Below are 23,445 nucleotides of genomic sequence, written 5' to 3'. Positions count from 1 at the left end.
TGGGTTGTGCCGGATGTGGACATCCACCAGGCGAGCCTCACTAGCTATACTATTAAGGGCGACGCTATCATAAGTTAGCTTGTCTCTGGAACCTCCTCTATCCCGGGGCCTCGTGACAGTGTTGAAGTCCCCTCCAAAGACGACCTGCCGACTCGTAAAAAGGTAGGGCTTGATCCTCATAAAGAGACACTTCCGGTCCCACTTAGATTGGGGACCATAGATGTTAATGAGCCGGAGCTCTTGTCCCTTCATGAGGACATCTAATATCAGGCACCTCCCCATTTCTAACTCAATAACCCGTCGGCATTCTACCGGTGCGGTAAAAAGGACCGCCACTCCGCTATACGGCTCGGCCACAAGAAACCAATAGAAGGGCCCGAGTCTCCACTCCCTCTTAGCTATAAACACCTCTGCCATATTTGGCAGCCTGGTCTCTTGCAAAAAGAAAATGTCAGCTTCAACCCGGCTGAGAAAATCAAAGGCCGCAAATCTAGCCATATTTGACTTAATGCTGGCGACATTAATGGACGCCAGCGTCAACGGAGTGGGTACCGCCATCATTGGTGATTAAGTTAGATGGCTTTCCTCTTCCCACTCCCCTTATCCTCTGCCTCAGAGGAGGAATCCTTCCCCCTCTTTAATGACACAGAGGTGTCCATTCCAGCATTTTTCCTTCTTTTCTCGTCCTCGTCTCCGGACTCTGGGCCAGTCCCTCCCCCCAAGGACCTTGCATCCCCAGGAGAAGGAGACTCGGCGCCCCCTGTAAGCTCCGCTGAAGCCGGAACCTCACCCTCAGCCTCCTCCTCAGAGGAAGAGATGTTATCAAGGGCTTGGAACCGGTTAGAAAGACCAACCAGAGGGGAGTCGGTTTTACCTTCCTTGGTCAGAGCGGGAGAAGATGTTTTATCTCCCTTCTTTTTCTTCTTTTTGGTGCCGAGCTTACGCTTGTTCTCTAGCCACCGCTTATTATCCTCATCCATACTTTCATAATGGGAGGATTCTGAGGCAGAGGCAGTTTCCTCCCTGTGGATCCTCCTGACCTCCTCATCCAACTCATCATCCCTCGGGGCCTCAGCAGCAAGACTGGCATCCAGGACAGGGGCTGCCCCGGTAGTCTGGGGCTCGCCCCGCTCCCTCTCCTGTCTGCGCTTGTCTAGACGCCTCAGCTGGGCAGGCGTCTTTTTATTGCTTTTCTTCACTGGCCCCTCAGCTCCCCCACCCCTGCTAGTCCCCTCCCCAGCAGAATCGGCCTCATGGCTTACTCCCACCGGGGTCTCGACTGCATTAGCAAAGGAGCGAGGACAACGGCTGAATGGGTGACCTAACTCACCACACAGGTGGCACCTAATCTCCACACAAGAGGCGGCAAGATGGCCGACACCCCCACACAACGCGCATTTCTGCACGGTGCAGTTTGCACTGAAGTGTGTGGGGTCGCCGCACCTGTGACAGAGCTTCGGTTGCCCCTGGTAGAAGACCAGGATACGATCCCTACACAGGAAGGCAGACGATGGAATGTGGGCAACCGTACCACCTGAACGCTTAAGTTTTACCATAAACGTCCAGGCCCCTGACCAGATACCAAACTCGTCGCGGTTTTTCTTTGGCATCTCCACCACCTCTCCATACAGACCAAGCCACGTCATGATGTCATAGCAAGAAAGCGACTCGTTACGAGTCATCACGGTCACTTTCTTGATCTGGTTTTGGCGAGACACTGCCTGAACGGCAAAGTCTCGCCAGCCGGGCTCATTTTTTGCCAACTGATAATTCGCCCAGAAGAGCTCAAGCCCCTCCGGCCGAACAAAGCTGACATCAAACTCAGGCGTGGAATAAGGATGTATCAAGGCGTAGATGTCAATCGCCTTGAAGCCCATCCTCAGCAGGAGCTCCACAACTTTAGACCTTGGAGGACATGCATCACTGCCCCTCCACCGAAGACGGACCACATTCCTACGCACACTGCCTGGCCCGGCTGTTGGGAGGGACCACACTGTATCCCCCCCTTTTTGCTCTCGGAAGGCCCTGAGGCCATGCCTCTCTATCCAGAAGGATAGATCAACCTCTCGACCCTCTACCATTAGTGATCTCTCCCCCTTCTTTAGAGCCTCCAGAAGGCGCCGTTGCAACATGCCGTCCCCAAAGCCCGGAGATGAGGAGGATGCCCTATTTGCCCCGGAGGTGACACTGGCATTACTCTGGACAGGTGTTGCCACCTCTGGGGGGGCAACCGGACCAGTGACCACATCAGCCCCAACAGTATCACCATTACCCACCTCCATCTCACCCTCCACCAAACCAGCAACCACACCACTAGACAATGAATTAGCCTCATTCACCCCCACCACCACATTCATTCCTGCTGGACCAGTAACAATGGCGGATGACATTTTGACCTCCGCATCAGGCACAAGGGGCTCAGTCACCTCCATGGAACTGGAGGCAACCTCACCCCCGGTCGTATGTGTGCCCTTCACATCATCGGTCGGTAATTTCCGCTGTTTGGCATTTGGTATAATGTGAAGCTGATCTTTAGCTGCTGTTAGGCGCCGCTGATCTTTAGCATCAGGATCTTCCGGACCAGCGATGCCAACACAAAATAGCACTTTCGTGAGAGGACCGGAACGCTCAGCCCCGACAGCCCCCTCACACTGCCGCCGCTTCTCAACTAAGTGATCAGCGGCAACAGCATTCAGAGGTGCCGAGGCTGCCGGAGCTGCCCCCGACACCGGGCTGCTCCCCCCTCCCACTGAGGAGCGCACCACAGCATCGTGGCCTGACTGAACGCCCGCCGCCGGGCCGCCCTCACTGTCCAGCCTCTCGGCTGATGAACCTCCTGCTGCGTCCCCGCTACTACAAGCAGAGACGGAGCTCTGCGCCTCACTACCACGCTCTGTAATCTCCCCGCGCCTTTGCACCGGATCCACAGCAGAACCCGGGCTGGGCTGGGCAACGGGGCTTATACAGCGAGCTGAGCCTGCCCGCGACTCAGGGGGTACAGGGAGGGGGGCATAGACATAGCTTACCGCTTCCTGCAGCTTTGGCTTGGTCTTCTTTGCCTTTTTGTGGCCCTCAGGTGCCTCTTCTGGTAGATCGTCACCAAGATGGAAGTTTTGGAGGCACACTGGGGACTCCAGGAGCTTAATCTCCGCCATTAGCGCCCCTCCCTGGCCGCTGCTGTCACTGTTCTCCCCAGAGCCGGCAGAACTGCGACCGGATGTCACTGTCGCCTGTCCTGCAGGGAGCTCGCTGCACGTGGCCTGCGGGTGACTTTGCAGGCTGCCAGGTGGGGCTTCCTGCTGGTCATCATCACTCTCATCATCCACCTGGCTCTCAGGCTGCAGCCCCATCTGCCTTTGCTCTCTGGTATCAGCCATTTCTCTAAAGCGGTCTTCATTTATAAGTTTTTCTTTGAAAGGACCACTCTGCTCTAAGATGGTGGCTTTACTAAGTTCCAGGAGATGAATTTCACTGGTCAGTCTTTTTATCTCCGCTTGGAGCATGGCCTTCCTTGGTTTGGAGGCCCCTGCAGCTTTTGCGCTTGTGCAGCGCAGCTCCTCCCGGAGCCTCCTGATGAGCTTACTGGCATCTTCATACTCACGGAGGTGGATCATGACCCGGGAGGCATAGGTGAACACAGACTCTGGGGGTCCCTGCAGCGCCCAACACCCCTCAGGGAGGTCGGCCTCACCTCCGTGAGCACTCAGCTTTTCTCCGGAAGGAGCGCCATCATGCACGCCGCTGTCAGGCTTCACCTCCATGCTGGAAGCCTTGCGGCTTCTAGGGGTCTCCACAGTCCCGGGGGGAGTAGGAGCCACATTGCTGCGACTCCTGGTGGAGCATCTCACCCCCGAGTCCTCTGATGTGCAGGCCGGTTGCTGGTTTCTTCTGCCCCCCGCCGGCCTGGTTCGGGAAGCAGAAGCCTGGGGCTTGGCTCCCTCACTCATCCCAGAAACCCGCTCCCTCCCTGGGAAAGAGAGAGAGCAGGTCCCCAGGTGGAGAGGTGTTGGTTTCTCAGAGATCAGGAGCTCACAGCAGGATCTGCAGCCACCACACCCGCAATCACCACACTGACTAGCAGCTTATGAGAGCTGCACCCAGTATGCTGCTGGTGCAGTCACTGTGTACATACATTACATTACTGATCCTGTACTGATCCTGAGTTACATCCTGTATTATACTCCAGAGCTGCACTCACTATTCTGCTGGTGCAATCACTGTGTACATAGATTACATTACTGATCCTGTACTGATCCTGAGTTACATCCTGTATTATACTGCAGAGCTGCACTCACTATTCTGCTGGTGCAGTCACTGTGTACATACATTACATTACTGATCCTGTACTGATCCTGAGTTACATCCTGTATTATACTCCAGAGCTGCACTCACTATTCTGCTTGTGCAGTCACTGTGTACATACATTACATTACTGATCCTGTACTGATCCTGAGTTACATCCTGTATTATACTCCAGAGCTGCACTCACTATTCTGATGGTGCAGTCACTGTGTACATACATTACATTACTGATCCTGTACTGATCCTGAGTTACATCCTGTATTATACCCCAGAGCTGCACTCACTATTCTGCTGCTGCCGTCACTGTGTACATACATTACATTACTGATCCTGAGTTACATCCTGTATTATACTCCAGAGCTGCACTCACTATTCTGCTGCTGCAGTCACTGTGTACATACATTACATTACTGATCCTGTACTGATCCTGAGTTACATCCTGTATTATACCTCAGAGCTGCACTCACTATTCTGCTGCTGCAGTCACTGTGTACATACATTACAGTCATGGCCAAAAGTTTTGAGAATGACACCAAAATTATATTTTCACATGATCTGCTGGCCTCTGGTTTTTATTAGTGTTTGTCTGATGTTTATATCACATACAGAAATATAATTGCAATCATATTATGAGTACCAATAGGTTATATTGACAGTTAGAATGAGTTAATGCAGCAAGTCCATATTTGCAGTGTTGCCCCTTCTTCTTCAAGATCTCTGTAATTCTCCCTGGCATGCTCTCAATCAACTTTTGGACCAAATCCTGACTGATAGCAGTCCATTCTTGCATAATCAATGCTTGCATTTTGCCAGAATTTGTTGGTTTTTGTTTGTCCACCCGTCTCTTGATGATTGACCACAAGTTCTCAATGGGATTAAGATCTGGGGAGTTTCCAGGCCATGGACCCAAAATCTCTATGTTTTGTTCCATGAGCCATTTAGTTATCACCTTTGCTTTATGGCAAGGTGCTCCATCATGCTGGAAAAGGCATTGTTGGGTGCCAAACTGCTCTTGGACGGTTGGGAGAAGTTGCTCTTGGAGGACATTCTGGTACCATTCTTTATTCATGGCTGTGTTTTTAGGCAAGACTGTGAGTGAGCCGATTCCCTTGGCTGAGAAGCAACCCCACACATGAATGGTTTCAGGATGCTTTACAGTTGGCATGAGACAAGACTGGTGGTAGCGCTCTCCTCTTCTTCTCCGAATAAGCTGTTTTCCAGATGTCCCAAACAATCGAAAAGGGGATTCATCAGAGAAAATGACTTTGCCCCAGTCCTCAGCAGTCCACTCCCTGTACCTTTTGCAGAATATCAGTCGGTCCCTGATGTTTTTTCTGGAGAGAAGTGGCTTCTTTGCTGCCCTCCTTGAAACCAGCCCTTGCTCAAAGAGTCTCTGCCTCACAGTGCGCGCAGAAGCACTCACACCAGCCTGCTGCCATTCCTGAGCAAGCTCGGCACTGCTGGTAGTCCGATCCCGCAGCTGAAACAGTTTTAAGATACGGTCCTGGCTCTTGCTGGTCTTTCTTGGGCGCCCTGGAGCCTTTTTGACAACAATGAAAGCTCTCTCCTTGAAGTTCTTGATGATGCGATAGATTGTTGACTGAGGTGCAATCTTTGTAGCTGCGATACTCTTCCCTGTTAGGCCATTTTTGTGCAGTGCAATGATGGCTGCACGTGTTTCTTTAGAGATAACCATGGTTAACTGAAGAGAAACAATGATACCAAGAACCAGCCTCCTTTTAAAGTGTCCAGTGATGTCATTCTTACTTAATCATGACTGATTGATCGCCAGCCCTGTCCTCATCAACACCCACACCTGTGTTAATGGATCAATCACTAAAACGATGTTAGCTGCTCCTTTTAAGGCAGGACTGCAATGATGTTGAAATGTGTTTTGCGGGTTAAAGTTCATTTTCTGGGCAAATATTGACTTTGCAAGTACAGTAATTGCTGTTAAGCTGATCACTCTTTGACATTCAGGAGTATATGCAAATTGCCATTACAAAAAATGAAGCAGTAAACTTTGGAAAAATTACTATTTGTCTCATTCTCAATACTTTTGGCCATGACTGTACATTACTGATCCTGAGTTACATCCTGTATTATACTCCAGAGCAGCACTCACTATTCTGCTGGTGCAGTCACTGTGTACATACATTACATTACTGATCCTGAGTTACATCCTGTATTTTAACCCAGAGCTGCACTCACTATTCTGCTGCTGCAGTCACTGTGTACATACATTACATTACTGATCCTGTACTGATCCTGAGTTACATCCTGTATTTTACCCCAGAGCTGCACTCACTATTCTGCTGCTGCCGTCACTGTGTACATACATTACATTACTGATCCTGAGTTGCATCCTGTATTATACTCCAGAGCTGCACTCACTATTCTGCTGGTGCAGTCACTGTGTACATACATTACATTACTGATCCTGAGTTACATCCTGTATTATACTCCAGAGCTGCACTCACTATTCTGCTGGTGCAGTCACTGTGTACATACATTACATTACTCATCCTGTACTGATCCTGAGTTACATCCTGTATTATACTCCAGAGCCGCACTCACTATTCTGCTGCTGCAGTCACTGTGTACATACATTACATTACTGATCCTGTACTGATCCTGAGTTACCTCCTGTATTATACTCCAGAGCTGCACTCACTATTCTGCTGCTGCAGTCACTGTGTATATACATTACATTACTGATCCTGCACTGATCCTGAGTTACCTCCTGTATTATACTCCAGAGCTGCACTCACTATTCTGCTGGTGCAGTCACTGTATACATACATTACATTACTGATCCTGTACTGATCCTGAGTTACCTCCTGTATTATACTCCAGAGCTGCACTCACTATTCTGCTGGTGCAGTCACTGTGTACATACATTACTGATCCTGAGTTACATCCTGTATTATACTCCAGAGCTGCACTCACTATTCTGCTGGTGCAGTCACTGTATACATACATTACATTACTGATCCTGTACTGATCCTGAGTTACATCCTGTTTTATACCTCAGAGCTGCACTCACTATTCTGCTGGTGGAGTCACTGTATACATACATTACATTACTGATCCTGTACTGATCCTGAGTTACATCCTGTATTATACTCCAGAGCTGCACTCACTATTCTGCTGGTGCAGTCACTGTGTACATACATTACATTACTGATCCTGTACTGATCCTGAGTTACATCCTGTATTATACCCCAGAGCTGCACTCACTATTCTGCTGGTGGTCACTGTATATGTAGCACCCTGAGGATTCGGCTGCTACAGGGGTATTGCACCTCAACCCAGAGGTGTGATATTCCACTCCCGGGTAAGGATGGAGTGTGGACCTGAGCTCGGTAGGCTGCATGCACTACACACATCCCATTTCAGAGGAGAAGGCCGACGGTACTCCCACTTAGAAATGTGCAGGTACAACCGAGCCTGTTCCTGGCTGGAGTGGGAGGGGGGTGGTACATCCCATGTAGTGTAGGGGCAGATAGGGGGAGCAGTCTGGGTAGTGATAGGAGCTCATTGGGTGCTGGTCACCTGAGCTCACACATAGAGGGTGTATATAAGGTGGGCACCAACTAGAATCAGGGTCAGATGCAGAGAACAAGTCAGGCGCAGAGAGCAAGACAGCTGCAGAGGAGCAGACAGCAAGCAGAGAGGAAGTCAGCCTGCAGCAAGAGAGAGACCCTGAGTGAGAGAGGAGCAAAGAAGGAGTACCCAGAGGGGAAAACAGAAGGGACCCAAGAACCCAAATTAGAGCACCGGGTGAGGAGTCAGCAAAAGGGTACCGGAACCCAAGCTGGTGGGGGCAAAGACATTCCCCAGCCAGAGACCGGAGACCGTGGGCAGTGTCTGCCACGGTCACCCATCACATTCACCCCGAAGGCACACCACATGAAGGGTCAGGGAACCCAGGGCCAAGGGTGTCCCAACAGAAGGCCCGAGGGAGCTGGACCTAGGTGAATCACTGGTGGGGACGGCTGAAGAAAGGACAGAGGGAGAGCTCAGGGCCACGCTCCGGACTTGTTTGGGGGTTGGCTGGATCCAGGACCTGGTGGACGCAGCACGGCTCGGGTGGTCACTAGCAGCTGGAGTGACCAGTACAACATCTGCAGTAAGTAAACACCCTTAACTGCACAACCCGAGTCTGTCTTCATTGCCGGCTGCACCGCACCACCACAACCCCCATCCTCTGCGCCTGTCCCCTCTGAGGCTATACCCCTCCCGTTGGGGGTGATCCCACCAAGCTGCGCATCCACCATCAGCCTCAGCGGACCCTGCTGCAGCGGCGGCCACAGTGACCGCATCACAACGGGTGGCGTAGTCGACACATTAAGAACTTATAACATCAGTAAGGACTGCCACACACTGAGCTTGACGCCCTGGGCACGGGACCGGGTCACAGCCGCTCGGAGACTACAACCCCCCCCCATCTGATCCGGTGCCGGGTATTCCCCTCAAAAAGGAATATGTCCCAGGGGGCGCGTCATATACATACATTACATTACTGATCCTGAGTTACATCCTGTATTATACTCCAGAGCTGCACTCACTATTCTGCTGGTGTAGTCACTGTGTACATACATTATATTACTGATCCTATACTGATCCTGAGTTACATCCTGTATTATACCCCAGAGCTGCATTCACTATTCTGCTAGTGCAGTCACTATGTACATACATTTCTTTACTGATCCTGAGTTACATCCTGTATTATACTCCAGAGCTGCACTCACTATTCTGCTGGTGGAGTCACTATGTACATACATTACATTACTGATCCTGAGTTACATCCTGTACTATACTCCAGAGCTGCACTCACTATTCTGCTGGTGGAGTCACTATGTACATACATTTCTTTACTGATCCTGAGTCACATCCTGTATTATACTCCAGAGCAGTATTCATAGTTCTACAGGATGTCAGTGGATACAGTAGATAAGCTTATAGATACACTCCCCCACACACCCCAGTATCACCAGTCCCTTTCCTTTAGCACATTGGCAGCAGTGTAGTAAATCATTACTGCCCTCTTCAGTGGGGAGTGTAACGCCCTCCCTGAGCGGTGGGGTCCTCGGAGCCGGGCCTTGCAGATGTGGGGATGCAGTCGTGGCCTTGACCCGTTCCGTGCCCAGGGCTGTCACATAAAAAAAATGGGCTTTTGGGTGAGTGGTTGTTCGACTACGCCACCTGTGGTCTCTGGTGAAGGCCACCAGCGCTGCTACAGTCCTCTGAGGCTGATGTTCTGGCAGCTTGGTTGGTACTACTCCCCACAGGCGGAGTAGGCCTCAGGGCAGTGATCGATGAACTGTGTGGAGGAATGGTGGGTGCAGTGCTGCACAGGAATAAACAAGCGGAGGCGGTGAATGAAGTCATCCGGGTCTTTACTCACTTTAGATGTACTTTCAGCCGCAAAGCTTCTCTCTGCTACTGACGCGCCCCTGGGCCTGTGTCGCGCTGCGTTGCGCACGCGGGAGCTTACCCGGAGCCGGATCTCTTGAGGGTTGTAGTCTCGTGGCGGTGACCCGGTCCGTGCCCAGGGAGTCAAACTGGACGGCAGTAGATGTAGTACGACTACGCCACCCGTTGAATGCAGCTTATGGAGCTGCCGCTGCAGGACAGTCCGCTGAGGCCGGTGGTAGGATTGTGCAGCGTGATAGTATAACCCCCAACGGGAGGGGTATGGCCTCAGGGCAGCCGACGTGGATGATGGGGGTAGCAGGAACCACTCAGAGACGGTACGGTGTAGTTCAGGGTCTTTACTGGTAACAACGATAGACCCTCCCGGAGTACTTGCTAGCAAACGGGGCCTGGTCAGTCTTTGAGCAGATGGGATCTCCCCTGGCCAGGCGTAGTTGTAGGCCTCCCAAACTGACTGTACTCTTCTGGCTACCTTGCTAGAAGCTGATGTAAGTAGCCCACGTCCCTGAGTGTACCGTGTGGTGCTCACCCGTATGGCCGGTGACTCGGGGCCTTCTAATGGCTTCCGCTCCACGATGGCGGTGCTGGTCCCACGCGTGTGACCGTGCCTTCGGGCTTCTGGGCCAGAGGACCTGAAATCCCCTGCCTGACGGATTCTGCTGCTGGGTAGAAGTTAGTCCCCACAGCCTCGGACTCCGGGTCCGGTAAAGAATCTTCTTAGTCAGGGCGAGCGCTGCAGCTGCCAGCCCCTGACTCCTTGGAACTCTGCTGTTTCCTATGCTGCTTCTTGTCTCCACTCTCCTTGTCTGACTCTCCCTGCCTCAGCCCCGGGTTTATACAGGGGAAGTTCTTCCCCTCCCAAGACTGGGCAGGAGGTGTGGCATGCACAGGATCCCTGACCAAAGGACCTCCCACCTGCTCTCAGACATAACATTACATTACTGTGGAAAACCAGACCCCTGGGGTGCCACACTACACACGGCGTACTGCGGCCACCGGGAAGGGGGTTCGGCACTTCCCAGGTACATCAGGAGCACCTGTCAAGACCCTGTTGGTGTGTTCCTCTCCTTCTTCTCTCATCCCGCTTGTGTCCCTCCCTGGGATCTACTAAGCCTCCGGGCTTTTCCAACAGTGTTATGAAGTACACAGTCAGATATCGGGGGCCGGTCACCCCTCTTGCAGCAGGAGTCCCTCTGGCTAAGCCAGAGTGAAGAATACAGGTGGCAACTCCGCTCCGTCCGTATCCCCCTGGGATCCTTTTGCCTGTGGAGCCTATCTCCTCTGCTCCCCTCCTAGGCCTTCTTAGAACGGGACCCTGACCGGGCAGAGACACTGGTTAACTCTGACCCGCTCCTCGTCTCAAGGCCTGAGAACGAGGACCGTGTATCTTCAGCCAGCTGCAGACTCTTGCTGGACCCCGACAGAAGACCACAATCAAAAGACCTTGAACTGAAGATGGCCATAAATTATATATGGTTCTATAAGTGCTTCCTGTAAGTGTTTCCTCCACCCTCACCCACTACTTGGTTCCCCCTATCTTTGGTTCCCCCCATCTCCTATATCCCGGGCCGGGGCAGCACCCTGGTGCATTTAGGCCCCCTACAGGACAGGAGTGGTGTAGTGTTGAGTGTGAAGTGGGGTCCCGAGAGATGCTCCATCCTTACCTGGAAGAGGAGATACCACACCTCTATCTGAGGTGCAGTACCCCTGTGGCGACTGAACCCTCAGGGGCGCCACAGGAGTATGTCCAAGGCATGAGGAGGACTGGCTAGAACATGACATTAGTACTCATTTGGGTTGATTCCAGATTGCAGTTTGCACAGCCTCCAGATCACTTCTGTCTTTTTTGCTTTTGCAAGAAATAACACTGGAGACTTTCCAAGATCTTATCCTACATGAAACTACATAAAGCGTCTGAGGAAACCACGTGTGGTGGAAGTAAGCGGTCAGCGCAGTGTCATGGGAAGCTGCTAGTAGCTTGTGTTCTTGGAATAAGGACCATCCAGGGACATTGTATAGTCCCAAATGTTGTAAAATAGGTATACATGTGCTGTTTCTACCTGAATATTCCACGCAGATCCAAATATTTTTCCATACAATGCTCACGCAATGTAGCTATTCATTGTTAAAATAAAACCGCCATCTAAATAATACCTTCATACAGTATCCACAAAACACTACCATAAAATGCACACATGTATGTCATATATTGACCACACAATAATGTCCATCAATGTATTAATAAAACTGCCAATCAAAGTCCAAATAATGCCATTATTACTCAACACATAGAGAATACAAAAAAGTTACCCTATAATGTCCACATAGCAGTGCCATATATTTACAAATATATACAATGGAACACTGCCATTCAGAGTCCAAATGTACAAATAGTACTGCTATACAAAGTCTAAATATTACTTTCATACAGTTTTTTTCAAAATTCTGCCATATAGTGCACATATAATATGCTATACAGTATATTGACTACACAATACTGCCATTCAGTGTCTAAATGAAAGTGCTATTCAGAGTTAAAGGTGCACAACCACACAATATAGAAATACTTTACTAAAATATACAAAAAATGCTACGAAATAATGCCTGTATAACAGTCATATGTATCCCATATATAACACTTCTATCCAGTGCCATCATTTTAATTTTATCAGAGAAACTGCTTCTTTCACCTTCTTAATGGAACTTCACTCTCAATTCAGGGGTAAATTCTGTATTCAGCGAAGGCAGATTTCCCCATTACTGAGATAGGAGATGACAGTTGGTGCTTTTAAAATTCTATGGAGGAGGGAGGAGCTGAAGGCAGACACAGACAAGAGAGAGGAGCTAGATGCTAACACAGACAGAAGAGGGAGGAGCTAGAGGCCAACAGACATTCTACTTCGAGTTCTCCTGAAACAGCAGGTACAGTTGTCCATAGAATCTTATAAGCACCAACTGCGATCCCCTAACTCAGTAATGAGGAAATCTGTTTTCACAGAAGACAGATTTTACCTTGAATTGGGAAGTTTAAGACTGAAAGATCAGTCCAGGAGGAGAAAGAAGCAGATTTCTTTAATACAATATATTACAATTTATATATATAAAAAAAATTACAGTTACTCTTTTAATATCCTCATTCTTTATCTAATTAATGCTAACAAACAATACCGACATAATACTGCCATATGTATCCCACACAATATTTTAATTTATGGTTTACGGTCCAAATAATACTGCCATGCAATGTCTAAACATCTTTATACAATATCTAATTAATACTCTCAAATAGTACCCACATAGTACGGCCATACATATCCCATTCAACATGTTCAAATAATATTGCCACAAAATGCATAAGCAAAATTAAAGTACTCTGAAATTATTAAATTGCTCTAATTAGTTAGACAACATAAAACATAAGCAACTGTGCAATTGACTTGCTTTTTCTTTGTGCTGCCATTTTCCTGCCGTGAGAGCTTTTATCTTACATAGTGTAGAGCTTCTTTCCATGTAGCTTGGCCACTAGTGCCTTCCCAGACCCTGCCCAAGGGTACACAGTAATTACATTCCAGGAATGGAGTTAACTCTTAACATCCCAGTCAGCTCTTTGCAGCCCATTGATTACTACAGCAGTTAGTTGCTCTCTTTTTTCCCCCTCCTTCTAATCTCCTGACTAGCTGGTCTTATCAATTCTGTTGAACCACAATCTCCAGGCAGGCAGCATCACTGCTCTCACTATCCAGATGAGAGATTGTTCAAATGCCCTTTATCTCTATGTGTAAAGACAGTGATAGCAGTGTAGACTTAGGATAAACCACTGATAGTTAAATGTGTTACAGCAGACCTTGTGTTAAGCGTTATAGTTCTACTAATACTACAGGTCTCCTACTCACCAGAGCTGTCACTCAAGGAGGAGAGCCCGCCCTGCCAGAAACCAGGCAGCAAGGAGACTGCTGTGTAGTGAACTGCTCAAGAGACAAACCCTTTTAAGTGGCAACATAAGAATTTAGATACGTTTAACATTTTCAAGGGTACTTTTTCTATAACTTTCACCCCAAAAATACAGATCACTTCCCAAAATTACAACCTAAAGGGGTTGTCCGACTCTGGGGAAATTGTTTTCACTAAAATGCAAGTACTTAGCACAAAAAAACAACAACATTCTTTGTACTTTCTTTAAAAAGTTTGCACTGATAGGCTTTTGAGGAAGTGAAGATGGATCCAGCTCAACACACCGGGCAATTAATTAAAATTCAACAATCTTTATTGGCAAATCCTTTTAAAAACTTGTAGAAAAGACAAAAAATGGACATCTCAGACGACAAAGAATATATTATGGGGTGGTGTGTATAAAAAATGCCATACGCGTTTCGAGTGAAAAACTCTTGTGTTGAGCTGGAAAAACTCAACGGTGTCTTGAGCTGGATCCATCTTCACTTCCTCATTGCCTCAGGCGCTGTGCAGCAGCGAGGACGCCGGGCTCCATGCCAGACTGGGATTACATCTCAGGGGTGAGCTGAAATTTTCTCTTTATTCATATTACTGATTGGCTTTTACAGGTCCCTTGTGTCCCTGCACATTGAACTGTGATCATAAATCAGTTGAGAGGAACTAGAAAAAAAGACAGATACGACTAAGAAACTCCCATTGTACCGTCATAATGAGCTCACTGATGGATTCTTTGTTAACCCATCCTGCAGCTAGCAATAGATAATGCAGCACAGAGGCTATAGAAAGTAAATGGTGCAATGTTTGTCATGAAACCCAATCACAGAAATGATTTTCAGGCAAAAATACATGCATATAAGGAAAAAAATTGTATTAAAAAAAAGATTGGATTAATAGTACCACCAGAGAGACCCCAAAACAACACCATTACAGTGTTATCAAGATGAACCAATAGAGAATTCCAGTAGAGTGCCCTCCAATAAATAGTGTCAGCCTATGACAATGATGACTATCTGCAGCCACTAGAGGGAGCTAAATGTATACAAATAACATCTCTCGCTCAAGTCAACAGGAGCAATATAAATGCACATGTTTATATGTTATAGGCCAAGGGCCTAAGCAAGAGAGGTGAGTCTCCTATGGTACAGGCATATCATTAGCATAAGGACCGATCTCTTCATCATGATCGGTGATATGAAATCTTGATGTTCAGGCTTCCATGCAATTGTAAGGTGCATAGGGCGGTAGTCATGGGTGAGGAGCTGTTGTTCTCCCACACCTTGGCACCCTACAAATAAACGGTGTCCTGATTCTACTGTGCTCTGCGTGTGGTGTGTAACACTCACATTTTGGTCGCAGGCTTCTGCTGTCTGCGCTTCTTCAACTTCAATACCTGCCGCACACACATTAGGGGACATCAAATTTGTTTTATTATAAAGAAGTTTACATAACTGTCCATTTCCATCATATTGAAACACGCAGTATTAGGCACAAACCTTTCCATTTTCAAAGTCCATAACGCAGCACGTTCTGATGTCCGCTGTTTGCTCGCCCTGAGCTATCCCTTTCCTTTCTGACCCCTGGGATACTTCATCCGGCTCTGCAGCTTCTATGAGTCCCATCCCTACTCCCTTATGCGATTCCCTGTCCGACTTCTCCTAGGAAGATATTGAGGCATGCTTCTCAGTGCCTCAGTTGGATGCTAGGCCCCAGACGTTCCAGGAATGTTGGACAAGTTTATGGCTGACGTTGTTTTGCTGCTGAACAGGCCGTGCTTCTCGTGCCCTCAGACCTCCAACTACTGCTCTCTCTCCATCTAATCTCTCACTCTCACTGCACTAACCAGGAAGTTTTCCTCTAGTTAACTGGCCCTGCCCCTCCCACACTCGGCTGTTCCTGAACACATTAACTGTTTCTATCCTAAACCTGTCTACTTGCTGAACATACTGCGCCCACCACTGCACTATACCCAATTCTATCTTATAGTTCAATCTTAATCTATGTCCTATGTACTAATAATATAATTTCCCTATATCTAATACATTTATCAGAACACATTGAGTCATCCACATATTATAGCAATACATTAACCGTGCACCTTGGTGCCTGTAAGGTTGTATGGAATATAAAACACTTTTTCATATACACAGGTTATAACAATTTTTCAATTCAAGGGAGAAGCATGTGACTGTCCCGGTCACCCTCTTACATAATGATCTCTTAAATATACGACAGTCTTTCCAACTCGCTCAAGGAACGTCCACTAGGCTCCAAGAAGAAGACTTCCTAACTCCTTGAAGAGTAGGCAACTCTCCAAGTCCTGAAGAAAACGCCGAAAAATCCAGGGGTTCTCTGAGGTTTCTTGTGCCCCAGAAGTAGGGGGCCAAGCATTGAAGACGGGAGAATGGGCATAGATGACATTGAGATAGATCCTTTGGCTACAGGCAGACATTTTTGGCAATGTGCCCCTTGTGCAATAAGCTACCGATCTAAAGTTGGCCAGTATGATATGCTAGGGTCTATAAATTTTGTCCTGAGGTGAAAGCGAAAAATTGCCAAAATGAATAGCGCCATATGGTGTCTAGATGGCCAAATAGTGCCATACAATGCCTATTTAGCACATACAGTATATATGAAGTAAATGGTGCCTATGAACCTCAAAAGGGAATGTGTCACGACTCACGATTTTTATTTTTTCAATAATAATTGTTAAATCTAAAAATCATTTATTTTTGGAACAAAATTATATTTATTTTTTTGACATTTATTTTGTCCTTAATTTTTTCTGCAGCGCCAGTGTGTAATTGTATGAGCACCGATACTTACACACAGCAAATACAGAGATATATCTAGGCATAAGACACTGCGGTCAGTGTCCCACCACATTTCCTACATTGTGGTTGTCTCCAGCTGTGAACAGGGCACACCACCGGGACTGTCCAGTTCACAGCTGTGGGGGGAGCCAAGCACCATTTTTTATAGCTCACAGCTGTGCTCTGAGCTACAATTTCCCCTGTCACCGCTCACACAGTTTTCAGCACCGACCAGTGACAGGAGGTGCCGGGCAGCGGCAGTGGAAGAGCACTAGGGCAGCCGTGGTGAGAAGAGCACCAGGGCAGCGGCGGTGAGAAGAGCACCTGGGCAGCGGCAGTGGAAGAGCACTAGAGCAGTCGTGGTGAGAAGAGCACCCGGGCAGCGGCAGTGGAAGAGCACCAGGGCAGCGGCGGTGAGAAGAGCACCTGGGCAGTGGCAGTGGAAGAGCACCAGGGCAGCGGCGGTGAGAAGAGCACCAGAGCAGCGGCGGTGAGAAGAGCACCAGGGCAGCGGCGGTGAGAAGAGCACCAGGGCAGCGGCGGTGAGAAAAGCACCAGGGCAGCGGCGGTGAGAAGAGCACCCGGGCAGCGGCGGTGAGAAGAGCACAAGGGCAACGGCGGTGAGAAGAGCACCTGGGCAGCGGCGGTGAGAAAAGCACCAGGGCATTGGCGGTGAGAAGAGCACTAGGGCAGTTGTGGTGTGACGATCACCAGGGCTGCGGCTGTGAGAAGAGCACCAGGGCAGCGGCTGTGAGAAGAGCACCAGGGCAGCGGCGATGAGAAGAGCACCAGGGCAGCAGCGGTCAGAAGAGTGTGTCACCCTACCTGGATGCCACAAGTGTAATAAAGCTGTGTCTGAGAGCAAGGGGGAGGTTCTCTGGTCAGGGGAACATTAGCATGCAATGCCTCCTGTCTCAGGCCAGTAGGGGGAGCAGGCTGCCCCTATAAAAGCTGGTACTGGGGACAGGGTTAGGGAGAACTGGATTGCCTGTCTCAGCTTTGAGACGTGTCCCAGAGTGGAGCAGGGACAGAAAGTTGATTGCACCTAAGAGGAAGTGTGGCAGGAGGAGAGAGCCACAAGCCAGAGACAAGAGGCGAAGAGAGCCTGTCTTGGCAGAGAAAAGACTTAATTTTACCAGACTTTGGTGTCTGAGGCTGGAAGGATTCCACATCCCCCAGCAGAGAACCAGTCCGCAAGGGACTGTACATTCCTTGGCCGAGGAAGCCTGGAGGCCCTGCCACAACCGAAGGGACCAGTAAAGCCGTACAAGGCTGGGAGCAAAAAGGAACCCACGTCGCAGGCCATACAGGCGAGAAAGCACGGAAAGCTCGGAAACGTGGGCTGTTATCCTATCAGGAGGAGATAGTCAGAAGGAGCGCAGAAAGCACGGTAGGCCTACACCCTCACCCTGACCAGGGCCAATTTCCCCGTTGCTCTCAGACATCCAGGTCCCCTCCTAGCTGGGACTGTTTGTGGGTCAGTTTACCTGTTTAGTAAAGACCCTGGACTGCAACCTGTTGTCTGTGTGCTCCTTGCTCCTCCAGCACTACCATTACTCCCACCATCCACTATACTGCCCTGGGGCCGCACTCTTCCCGTGGGGAGTCACACTACCATAGCTGCACACCTCATCAGCCCCAGCGGTCTGCATGCAGCGGCGGTTCCTAATAACCGCAATCCACGGGTGGCGTAGTCGGACATAATCAATATAACGGACTACCACTGGCCTGACCACCCTGAGCCACGGAACCGGGTTGCCACTACTACTCCCATCGCTCCCTATTGCCCGGATCCGAGTGCCCCACGGCCCAGGGGGCGAGTCAGCTTTGGCGTAGTCGGCAGGATTTCGTGCCCGCAACCACCGGGTACTGCGTGCCTGAAAAAGACTTTTGTAACTTATCTGTGGCGAAGTTTCCCGCCGTCTGGAGTCGTTTCCCGCCATCCGGAGCGGATTCCCGCCATCAGACGCCATCTTGGACCTTTTCCCGCCGTCTTCTGCCGTCTTCCCGCCATCGGACGCCATCTTCAGGACGCCGCGCGGGAAGAAGAGGGGCGTGGACGTCAAAACCGCGCGAGATCCGAAGCTCCGCCCCACGCACCGACGCTGCGCAAGGTCCTGGAAAGGAGAGAGAGCGACGCTGACGTCATCGGAGTGCGACGCCAGGTCCTCGTCCAGAGCAGCAGCGGAGCCGCGGCCTACAGAAGAGGATCGTCGGAAGGTAGGCCACACTTCACTAGGGGGGGAGGAAGATGTCGGACACAGAGGCGCCCCCTACCACCAACGCAGCTGCAGCAGCGGTGATGCCCTTTTCCTTGCCCTACATCCCTGGAGCGGCCTGGTTGCCCAAATACTCAGGGGAGCCCCATGCCCTAACTGACTTCAAGGAAAGACTGTATAGTTTGTTCCAAGTTTACCCCCTGACAGAGGAACAGAAGGTCAGCATATTGACAGGGCAGTTAACTGGCGCAGCCCAAAGGGAGGTAAAATCATGGCCCATTGAGGAGAAAGGGACTGTGAAGGGTATTCTGGCCCGGTTGCGGGGTACCTTTGATACACGTACCTCCGCTGAAATTAAAATGAGGTTCTATGGATGTAAGCAGCGGGCACAGGACAGCATCAGAGACTATGCCTTAAATTTACAGGAAGCCTTGAGGGCTATTCAACAAACTGACCCTGGCAGTGTGCAGGAAACCGATAAGCTGCTAACAGAACAATTCATAGAGGGTCTGCTGTCCAGCGCTCACAGGGCCCAGCTGCGCCTCATGTTCTTCCAGAACCCCGACCTGACCTTTGCCCAATTTAAGGACAGGGTGCTCCGTGAATCTGCAACCAGTGGCGCTATAAACCCCCGGCGCCCTGCTATCACCTACCACCAGGAGGCGGCGCCCTCCTCTATGGACTCCGTGGAGGCTGATGCACAGGCCCTGAACCAAGCCCCGTCGAAAGATCTGCACCACCAAGTCCAGGAGCTGACCAGGAGCGTCGCGGCGTTGACCAGGACCGTCCAGGCGTTGCAAGTGGACCCGTCAAGACCCATCAAGCTGGCTTCAAGTCCGGAGGATGTCCCGTGGCGTCGACAGAGGAGGATCCCGTCGTTCCGAGGGAGGCCCACAGACCGCTACGCAGAGGATGGACAGCCCATTTGCCGTCGATGCAACCAGCCCGGACACATTTCCAGGTACTGTAATTTAAACGGGTCCAACCTGGGGCAAAGGGCCGACCCCCAGGCATAAGATCACCAGGCCCTTATAATTGGCGTGATAAGTACGTTGGGGGGCGCCCGGTTTTACCCGTGGTGCTGGACGGTATCCCCATGAGCGCCTTGCTGGATACTGGGTCACAAGTAACCACAATCCCTTATGTACTTTTTAAGCAGTATTGGACTGATGCTGATATCACACGGTATCCAGACAGTAACTTGAGCATCATCGCCAGTAATGGCTTACCCGTGCCGCAGATGGGGTTCAAGGAGATGACCATTAAAATTGGTAAAGTTGAACTGCCGGCACAGGGAGTGATTATTGTGGACATTGACCGTCATGAAAGTCACCCTAAAATAACTGTGGGTACTAACATAATTGAAAATTGTCTTTCAGAGGTAATTGTAATTCTACAACAGGTGGTGGTGAATGCTAGTTCCAGCCAAAAGAGAGTCCTCAACAAGGAGATAAAAGCCCTGATGAGACGGCAGCAGGTAGAACTGTCTGGTGGTGAGATCGGTAGCGTAAGACTCAGTGATCCATTCCCCATTTCCATGCCTCCCAAAAGTGAAATGATGATCTGCTGTCGGACTGCAATCGGGTTGAGAGGTAGAGACTACCAAGCCATGGTAGAACCCGTGTACTCAGACAGCAGGCCCACCATTTTGACAGCCCGGGGGGTGGTTGATGTCCGTCATGGGAGGGTGCCCGTCCGCATCCTCAACATTGGGGAGAGGGAAGTACACTTACCCAGGTACGCTACACTCGCCAAACTGTTTGTTGTGGAACACAAAGCTATCAGGGCCGTGGAACCCTTGCCTCCATCTCCACAGGCGGAGGGTAATGGCTCCCAGAAACAAAAGGAGGACTGGTGCCAGAAACTCCACGTGGGTGCTGACTCCACTCCCCTGCACCAAAAACAAGGAGTCTACCGGGTGGTACAGGAGTACGAGAGAGTCTTTAGTAAGCACCCGCTAGACTTCGGCAGAGTAAAAGGGATAGAACACCACATCCCCACAGGGAGCCACCCACCAATAAAAGAGAGGCACAGACTTGTACCCCCTGCACATTATCAGAACGCAAAGGGCATGCTAAGAGAGATGAAAGAAGCTGGGGTTATTAGAGACAGCTGTAGCCCCTGGGCAGCCCCTTTGGTTCTGGTCAAAAAGAAAGACGGCACCATGAGAATGTGCGTGGACTATAGACAAATCAACCGTATCACCCACACAGATGCATATCCGCTGCCTAGAATAGAAGAGTCTTTAGCCGCACTAAAATCTGCTAACTTCTTTTCTACTTTGGACCTTACTAGCGGGTACTGGCAGGTTCCTGTGGCAGAGGCTGACAAGGAGAAGACCGCCTTCACCACCCCGATGGGACTGAGCGAATTCAACTGTATGCCTTTCGGGCTCTGCAACGCACCAGGGACCTTCCAGCGGCTGATGGAATGCTGTCTAGGGCACCGAAACTTCGAGACGGTCCTCCTTTACCTGGACGACGTGATCGTCTATTCGAAAACCTACGAGGACCACCTAAAGCACCTGGCGGAGGTGTTCGAAGCCCTGGCAGGCTATGGCCTGAAGGTAAAACCATCGAAGTGTCACCTGCTGAAACCAAAGGTCCAGTACCTAGGGCACGTGGTAAGCGCGGAAGGAGTGGCCCCCGACCCTGACAAGGTCACGGCAATCAAGAGCTGGCCAAGCCCCTCGAACATCAAAGAGGTGAGACAGTTTCTCGGGTTGGTAGGCTACTACCGAAGGTTCATCCCCGGGTTCACTAAGATGGCAGCTCCTATGCAGGACCTCCTGATCGGACAGTCCAAGTCCAGAAGTCAAAAGCCACCCTTCAAGTGGGATAAACCGCAAGAGGAGTCCTTCCGCCAGCTAAAGTTGGCCCTCACTGGGGATGAGATCCTGGCCTACCCTGATTACGGCCAGCCTTTCATTCTCCACACAGATGCCAGTAATGTGGGCCTGGGAGCCGTACTGTCCCAAAACCAACAGGGCAGAGAACGGGTGATCGCATACGCCAGCCGGAAGCTGAGGCCCACCGAGAGGAACCCGGAGAATTACAGCTCCTTCAAGCTAGAATTCTTGGCGGTGGTGTGGGCCGTGACGGAACGCTTCAAGCATTACCTGGCCTCCGCAAAGTTCACCGTGTACACGGACAACAACCCGTTGACACACCTGGACAATGCAAGACTGGGTGCCCTGGAACAGCGGTGGATGGCCCGTCTTTCCAACTATGACTTCATGATCAAGTACCGGGCAGGCAAAACCAACGCCAACGCGGACGCCCTTTCAAGGATGCCTCACTTACCTGAAGGTGACGAAGACCCAGAAGAGCTGGAAGAGGTAGAACTCCCCGCGTTTCACCGGTATGGAGCCGCTCAACACTCTCACCGCGTGAAGGAGGAGGATCTAACAACTGTGATGATGAATCCCCTACCTCACCACAGCTGGGCCGAAACCCAAGATAGTGACCCTGCTGTCCGCCTGGTGAAAGATCTGCTGACCCGGGAAGACGCCCGCCTAGATCCAGATGCCCCAGAGGAAGCCAAGCAGCTATGGAAGGAGAAGAGCAAGCTGTTCCTCTACGAAGGCAAGTTGTGCAGAAGGATTGTCAACCACCGGACGCACGAGCTGACCTGGCAAGTCGTGGTCCTAAGGCGAGATGCAGCTATGGTCCTGGGAGCTTACCATGACAGAGCGGGACACTTCGGTTGGAAGAAACTGGAGTTCCTACTAAGAGGAAGGTTCTTTTGGGTCGGCATGAGAGGAGCTGTAGAAAAATGGTGCAGAGACTGTGGCCCTTGTCACCTGAGGAGGAAGGACCGCACCAGCCAGAAGACACCCTTGAGGCCCATCATCACCACGCAGCCTCTTGAGCTGGTAGCTCTGGACCACGTCAAATTGGCTCCAAGCCGGTCTGGATACATCTATGCCCTGACAATTGTGGACCACTATTCCCGTTTTCTCGTGGTGGTCCCGGTAAAGGACTTGACAGCCCAAACAGCAGCCAGAACCTTCCAGCAATACTTCTGCCGTCCACACGGGTATCCGGAACAGGTCCTGACAGACCAGGGTCCAGCGTTCGAAGCTGAAACCTTCCAGGAGTTCTGCAACCTCTATGGCTGTAAGAAGATACGGACAACGCCTTACCACCCCCAAACCAACGGGATGTGTGAGAAGATGAACAATATAGTCATTGATCTCCTGAAGACGTTGCCCCTGGAGGAACGCAGCCTGTGGCCAGAAAAATTGCCGGACCTGGTAGACATGTACAACAATATCCCGGTGAACGCTACAAACTGCACCCCGGCTTACCTGATGCGAGCTAGACCGGGTAAGCTGCCCGTAGACCTGGAGATGGGAGTCCTAATACCTGAGGACACCTCCCCGGATGCGGACTGGGATACGGAAAGGCAACTGCAGTACAAGAAGGTACAGGAGAGTGTGGAGAAGAGCCTGGCCCAGGTGAGAGAGAAGCAAGAAAGACTCTTCAATCAACACGCCCCTGCTAGTCCCCTAGAACCTGGTGAGCAAGTCCTAAAGCGGAAGAGAAGGCTACATAAGTTGGACGACCAGTGGGAAAGGGAACCCTACACCGTACTGCAGTCTGACCACGACAACCCAAAGGTGTGCGTGATCACCAAGGACGGAGGAGAAACCACTAGTGTCGTCTCCAGGGACCACCTCAAAAGATGCCCCGAGCAACTCCGTAGTGCAGAAGAGGATCAGA

This window comes from Phyllobates terribilis, unplaced genomic scaffold, assembly GCF_046119375.1.
Source record: "Phyllobates terribilis strain yellow unplaced genomic scaffold, ASM4611937v1 Scaffold_11__3_contigs__length_659146591, whole genome shotgun sequence".
NCBI lineage: Eukaryota > Metazoa > Chordata > Amphibia > Anura > Dendrobatidae > Phyllobates > Phyllobates terribilis.
The sequence above is the reverse complement of the archived record's forward strand: the minus strand, read 5'-3'. Positions refer to the sequence as shown.